The following is a 7,626-nucleotide window of genomic DNA, read 5'->3' on the forward strand; positions in this document are numbered from 1 at the left end:
CATAACTCCCTAGACTAAGTCAAGTCCCTCTAACATATGCTTTTAGTGCGTCATGTGTTTTCCCCTCATAGCATACATCCCAGTTGTAATGCTACATTTGTGAGTCTCTGGTTAATGCCTGTGCTCTTCGCTAGACCCTAAGCGCCACCAGAAAAGAGCCCGTGTCTAGTTTTACTCATCTTTGTCTCCCTAGCACCTAGTTCAGGGCCGGGCACATATCATCTGAAAGAACACTTGAATTGGCTAGCACTATTAAGCTTCACTGCCCCTGCTGTAATTTTAGCCTATGAAACAAGCACCACCTGGGTGTTTAGAATTAGTATGGTGATTACAAAGCAGTATTTCTCAAAGAGTGAATAACCTGCTTGGAAAATGCAGATTCCCATGCCTCATTCTCAGACCTATGAGTTGATAGGTCTAGGATAGGGTCTAGAAATTTGCATGTCTAACAAGTCCTCAGGGTGACTTGAGAACCACTGGTAAGAAAGGAAGGAAAGAAAGGAAAGGAGAGGAAGAAGCTCATTCATAGTCTCACTACGTTTTAGTAAACTCTGATAAAGTAATGGCAGGACTCTGCTTCCAGTCCTGGTTTCTGAATTCACTGCTGGGCTTGTTGCTTCCAAGGCAGCTTCCCAGAATTAAGGCCATGATTAGGAAAGGGATGAGCTTTGCTAGCATCCTGTTGGGTGGTGTCTCTGGTGACAGCTGCAGGACACTGGGGAGGGTTGAGGGGTGAAGGAACTGGAACTTACTGGATGAGTCACTGCTACTACCTAAGGGGAGAAATAGCAGCTCAGGCCCAAGATCCATGAGTGTCTCACTCATTATTTATTTATTTATTCAAATAAATTCTACCAAATTCTTACAGTGTTTCAGGTACTAAGCTATTCTGAAAATATAATGACACAGGGGAAAAAAAGTAAAAAAGATACTCCTTTCCGATGGGGCTTACCATCTACTGGTGATATAGACAGTAATGAAATAATTTTATAAACATATGCAAAATTACAGCTATCTAAGCTCTGTAAGATACAGGACCTGAGACATGATGGGGGAACTGATCAAGTCAGGGAGATCAGGGAAATAATTATTGAATTGGGATATGAAAACAATATAACTATAAATTAGATTCTGATGAATCACTACCTACATAAAAAGTAAAAGTTTACTGGACTGTACCTCTTAATAGATGGACGGAGCTTTAAAAACATTTTAAATTATATCATTTAATGTAATTAGATGACTAGATCACTAGACGACTCATTTTTTGGTAAAGTGAAATAGAGATCATCACCAATTCTACTCCTATTTTTTGTTATTATAGGTAGGTACCAAAGAACTTTTTACACAAATAAATGAATGGCATTTTGCCAAATCTTTGTCACAATTTTTCCATATACTTAAGGTTTGTTAAAGGATTAGAAACCATCTCATTTGCAAAAGGATGTGTTATTCATTTGAGTAATCACTTAATCTCTGGAAATAAACCCAAAAAGGCTTATCAAGTGACTACTAATTGTTCTTATTTCTTTTTCACTTAGAGGCACTTTGGTTTTGGAGCTGAAAACCCCTTAAAAATGTGTTTCATGATTTTCCTTGTTGATTGTGAATAAAGATCTACTTCAATTATTTAGGTCATGTCAAAGTGCCGTAAGAAGACATTACAGATGGGCAGAAATTGGTATAATAAAAATATTATATACAGGTTTTTAAATCTCATTTCAAGATTTAAACAAGTTTAAAATTATACATTTGACAGAATTAAAAGAACATGTCACCATCTGAGATGAAGATATTAATTCTAATTAAATGAAATGGTTTCCAAAAGCTCAGGGCATTATATCTTAGGTTATATTTTGGGAACATTTTAATTTTACCAGGTACATAAGTAGATGCTTTTAAGAGTGCAGTTTTGGACTTCCCTGGTGGCGCAGTGGTTAAGAATCTGCCTGCCAATTCAGGGGACATGGGTTAGATCCCTGGTCTGGGAAGATCCCACGTGCCACAACTACCGAGCCCGCATGCCTAGAGCCCATGCTCCACAACAAGAGAAGCCACAGCAATGAGAAGCCTGCGCACCACAACAAAGAGTAGCCCCCGCTTGCCACAATTAGAGAAAGCCTGCACGCAGCAACAAAGACCCAATGCAGCCAAGAAAAAAAAAGAGTGCAGTTTTATCTAGTTTGTGGAAATAAACAGCAAAAAGAAGAGAAGGTTTTATATGACTAGTAGGTAGAGTTTACAAAATGGTGTAAAAATAATTGTTTAGGGGGATTATTTACATAATTTACAACATGTTTCTGTCAAGGTAATAAGGATATAATAGAAATGCATAAATGAAGGGGAAAAAATGCGTGGCAGTGAGAAGATTTGTGCCCAAATAATAATATGGATTTTCCATATCAAATATTATTTTTTTCCTGTGTCTGTTTCAACTTGAGTACGAAATGAACTGAAACTTCCTACTAGACAAGAACCAGTGAAGCTAAAGTAATTTGGGGGGATTTTTGCCTTTGAGCCAAAGATGACATGTTTATTTCTTAGCCTGATCAAAATTAGTGATTTTCCTTGTTTTGCCTTTTTTTTAGAAATAACATCCTTTAGGAGAAATAAACAAAAAATTTAAAAAGATGGTGTGATTGCAGTAACTACCACCACCCGAAAAAAAAATGTGCAAAGGGAAACAGTTTATTGCTTAAAGGATGCTGCAACTAACTAAAGTTCCAAAAGAAGACGCTCTTTCGGTCGTCTGGCTACCTGGAGGTTTTTACGCACCAGGGCAATGAATTATAACAAGATATAGGACGGGCAAAGGCACACTTGTCTTTCATAAGGTGGGAGGACAGAGTGAGAAACAGGAGGAAGGAAAGGAGAACTGCCTCATCAGCTTTCTCAGGAAGATGAATTTTATGAAAGATACGGAAAATGAGGAACAGCAAATTGATTCCCTTAAACTGTTCCCCACATACCCGTTGGAAAGTCTTCCTGTACACATTCTCCAGTTTGAAACTGCTAAAATACATAATTCTATCTTCTTATCCCTTCAGCCCTTACTGATTGCCCCCTCTCTGAATTCCTACAGCTCTTATTGTCTATTCTTGATAATTTAGGAATCAATTTCTCTTTAAGTGACTGTAAAGAAATCAGTCTTATTTTCAAGTGTGGCTGCCAGAATCAACCCCATTCTATATTATACTCATACCTCATGTCTGGTCATGTACAATGGCAGTTCAGGGAAAGAGGGTAATGTAAGCCGGAATAAGTAGTGGGACCTGTTTTAGACCTTCAAGATGAGATTTTTATAAGAGAGAAATGCATTCTCGGGAAGAACATGTGTTGGTTAGGATATAAATCAGCTGCTGTAATGAAGATTCAGACTACCAGCAACTACCTAAACAAGTTCTCTCATGTACCAGAGCATGCATAGTCCAGAGGTACTACTGTAATCCATAAGGTAGCAGGTTTCCTTTACCTTTTGCTCTGCTACCTGCTAAGGTAGAGGCCTTGTCCTCACGGCCAAAAATGGTTGACATTTTGGGTCTGTATGCTAGATGACAAGAAGAGAGAAAATGAGGAAAATACTCAAAGAGGACATAATCTTTCCTTTAAAGGCAGAACCCAGATGTTTCATATCTATTACACTCCCATCCCACTCGCCAGAACTTAGTCACACAGACGATGCTAGCTGCAAGAGAAGCTGGGGAGAGTATAGACTTCTGCTGGGAAGCCATGGGCCCAAGCTAAAACTTGGAATTTCTATTACTAAAGAAAATAACTGAGACAACATTGAGACAACTAGTGGTCTCACAGATTAATGCAGAAAAGAAAATGACAGGAGATAGAAGGGAGAATGGGGAAAACAACTGTCCTAAGAATATAAGAAATTAAGATTCTACAGTGCCCAACTGAGGAGTTGCAGGCATGGGAAGCTATTCAGGGTTTATAAAGAATATCACCAAGAGGGACTTCCCTGGTGGTCCAGTGGTTAAGACTCCATGCTCCCAATGCAGGGGGCCTGGGTTCGATCCCTGGTCAGGGAACTAGATCCCGCACGCGGCAACGAAGATCCTGCGGGCCACACTAAGACCCGGCACAGCCAAATAAATAAATACTAAAAAAAAAAAAGAATAACACCAAGAAAGTTGTTTCTTTGCTTGCTAATTTGTTTGTTTTCTAGGAGGGTTTAAGTGCTGGTGAGATGTAGGACAGAGTGTGTGTAGATGTGTTAAGAGGGTATATCAGATAGGATGGGTAAGGTCCTTATTATTTGAAGTGTGGTCCAGGGTCTCACAGCATCAGAATCACCTGGGACCTTGTCAGAAATGCAGAATCTTAGACCCCCACCCAGACCTACAGAATTATAATGTGGCATTTTTACAAATTCTTTAGGTGATTAATATCACATTAAAGTCTGAGAAACGCTGTGCTAGATTATGTTATGGTATGGAATAATCCTAAAATCTGTATCTTAAAACCACAGAGATTTATTTCTTACTCATGCTGAAAGTCCATCTGGAAGGAAGAGGGTGGCAAATACGTGACTGCTTCATCATCCTGACCTGGGCCCCAGCCTGACGGTGCCTCCACCATCTGAACGTCACCAGTCAGGTGGCAAGAGAAGGTAATGTGTGGCTCTCATGCTTTGCTCACACTTCCTTGGTCAGACAAATCTCATGGCCATGCCTATCTTCAAGGAGGTGGGAAGAACAATTCTACCATGTCCCTGGAAGGAGAGGACTCAAAATACTGGTGAAGCCAGGAGATCCCAGAGGTAGGGAGGCCTTTCAAAGGTTATCACAATATAGATGTAAAATGATCAGACACTGGGAAAGTATAATATCTATAGGAAGGAAAAGAAGAGCATGAACAACAACAACAAAAACATTTCAGGGTAATTATTCTGAAGAGGTAGTCAAGGAAGACTCCCAGCTTTAGAGTCTGATTGATTGGGTAGAAATGAGAAATTGTGGAGGAATTGGTTGCAGAGGGGAGTGGAAAGGCTGAGTTTGTAACGGACATGCTAAATCAGAAATTAAGGTGGATATTCACCCTCCACCTATCTTTCCAACCCCCCACCGTGCTCCGGCCACACTGACCTTTCTGTTCCTTCATACACCAACCTTGTTCTCACCTTAGGGTTGTTGTACCTACAGTTTCTTCTGGAATGCTCTTCTCTGGGCCTATCATGAGCTCCTGCCTGTCATTCAGAACTTAACCATAGTGTCACCTCCTCAGAAAGGACTTTCCTGGTCATACAAATGTAGCCACCCAGTCACACATTATCACACCTCCCTACTACAGTTATCAGCATAGTACCTAGAGCTAACCGATATTTTTATTGGTCTATCCCTCTCCCCCCATTAAAAAGTAAGCTCCATGAGGTCATAGACTCTGTCTATCCTGTATCACCAGCTTCAAGTAAAGTGCCAAGCAAAGTTGGTACTCAATAAATACTTACTGAATATTCACATGGAAATTTCAGTTAAAAGGTATGCAATAAGGGACATACAGATAGGGCTCCAATGAGGAAAACAGATTTGGAGTAGTGAAGTTCTCTAAAGTATTAAAGATGAACTAGAAGCATTAAACCTTTAGGAATGTTCCCCCTCAGTGGGTAGAGAAGCGTAGGAGACTCAGAAGTCTAAAGGGTAGAATAGAGTGTCTCCTGAAGCGAGGAAAAAGTTTCAGTGAGGGATGGGTCAATGGGGGGCAAGTGTTATCTCTTAGTCAAGAAAAATGGGAATAAGAAAAAGACCATTGGATTTGGAAAGGTCATTTGTGACCAATGAATAAAGGAGTAAAAATGTAGGGCTTAAGGAGAGAAAGGACTTGGCAGGTATAGCTTATTACTGGAGTAGGTTTGGCAGTAAAGGGAATTACTACTCCAGCAGGATTGAGTGGGTTTCTTTTTGCGAAACCTATGGTTCTTAACTTGAAGTTAATGGATCCCTAGGGGGTCCACGAGTCACTTTCAGGGACTCTGCAAATTCAGAAATTATAGGCAAAAGTTTGTGTGTGCATGGGGGTACGAGGTGGGGGGAAGAGGATTTTAGTTTCATTATTTTCCAAAAGGTCGAGACCCAAAGGTTGAATAGCCAGTGCTGAATAGGAAGAGAATAAGTTAAAAAAAAAACAAAAAACGGAGACCCATAAAAGGGCTAAGCTTTAGAGAGAAAAAGAAAAACCTCTTTCTTATCTAAGGAAAAGCTAGAAACAGATTTCTAAAAGTTCACAATTACATCATCATCTCAGTAAAATAGGGAGTAAAGACAGATCTGGAAACACTGGGGAGACTTGTGCAAACACGCTCCAGTTAAGGGAGACTGAAGAAGCCGGGAAGACGGAGTGGGGAAAGCCTGTGTTCCTCAACCGAGCCCGCGGCCCTAGCAAAGCACCACCTGTGCAACGTCACCGCCCAGGAGGTGGTGCTCAAGGCTGGGAACTGCTGGTATTGTTCTTTAATCAGTAAGCGCCCCTCTGAGACCCCAGCCGAAGCGTCTGGGATCGAGAGCAGTCTTACCACAAAAAGCATCATCACCGGGCAGGGGAGCTCATCAGTGAGTCAGCTCAGGGACAAGCTGTGCGTCCGACAAGCTTCCCCAAATTTGCCGTACTTTCCTGCTGTGTTTGGGCAGCTGCCTCCTGCCCAGCCGCCCCACCTGTCGTCGTCTCTGAATCGTCCCGCCCCATTTCGACATCTCCCTTCCCCGCCTCCAGCTCTCGGCCTGGCGCAGGGCCGAGCGACAGCAGGCCCCCGGAGAAATCATTCACTCAACAACTGCGGAGTTTACTTGGCGACTCCGGGGCAAGCCCAGCCGGGCGCTGGGGCCTGAGGAGCGTCAGGCCCTAAGGAGTGCGCCCGCGCGCAGCACGGAGGGGTCAACTCTCCCGACCTGACCGGAGTTTAACGGGCCTCCTCCTGCATGTGGCAACAGCTTTCCCGACATGCCGGCGGGCCTCGCCAGGGGATGCCCGGCCCCGGTTCGCTCCACCCAACGCCAGTCCGAGATCCCGCGGGAACAGAATTCTCGGGCCAAGGCCACCCGCCCGCACACGACCCGCGAGTCCCGGGAGTCGGGGCGGGCGCTCTAGCAGGGGCTTAACCGCATCCGTCAGCGGTTTGACCTTGAAGGCCAGGCACCGCCCTCCCCTCCTCCCCCGACACGATCCAGCCTGCAGCGCCCACAGCTCTACGGGCGCCAGTCAAGGCCCCAAATTCCCCCTCGATAGCCCCTGGGCGCTTCGCCCTCTTCCTATAGCCAATCGGATCCCGAAATAAAACTGGCCAATGGCCGCTCTCAAAGTATCAAGAGTCGTTGAGCCTATCAAAGTTCAGCCTTAAGTTTCTCCCGCCCTCCAGGAAAGTCGGGGGGCGGGTTGATCTTACATGTTGGCCAATCAAGTGGCCAATAAACAAGAAGCTTCCAAGATCAAAGGGGAAGAGGTGGGATCTAAGCTGTCGCAACGCCGCGGGGCGGAGGAATGACAGGCAACTTCACTAATACCACAGACCTCTTTTTTCTACGTAAGCCAGGGGCGGGGCTAGCTTGACGGCTGTACCAATTGCTGATTGAGGGGCGTGTCCTCGGGGCCAAGCGGGAGCCCGAGGCCCCGGGCTCTCTGGGC

The 7,626-nt window shown here is 43.8% G+C and overlaps 1 protein-coding gene across 1 annotated transcript in view; it reads right to left on the bottom strand.

Annotated features, from left to right (window-relative positions):
* The window catches only part of ENTPD7 (ectonucleoside triphosphate diphosphohydrolase 7), an 89,606-nt gene extending 82,940 nt beyond the window's left edge, over positions 1-6,666 (bottom strand). Inside the window, exon 1 of the transcript XR_009498053.1 lies at positions 6,521-6,666. The gene's annotated coding sequence lies outside the window, so the exon portion shown is untranslated. The remainder of the gene's footprint in view (positions 1-6,520) is intronic.
* Positions 6,667-7,626: the final 960 nt, after the last annotated feature.

The sequence above is a fragment of the Balaenoptera ricei genome, chromosome 16 (assembly GCF_028023285.1).
Source record: "Balaenoptera ricei isolate mBalRic1 chromosome 16, mBalRic1.hap2, whole genome shotgun sequence".
NCBI lineage: Eukaryota > Metazoa > Chordata > Mammalia > Artiodactyla > Balaenopteridae > Balaenoptera > Balaenoptera ricei.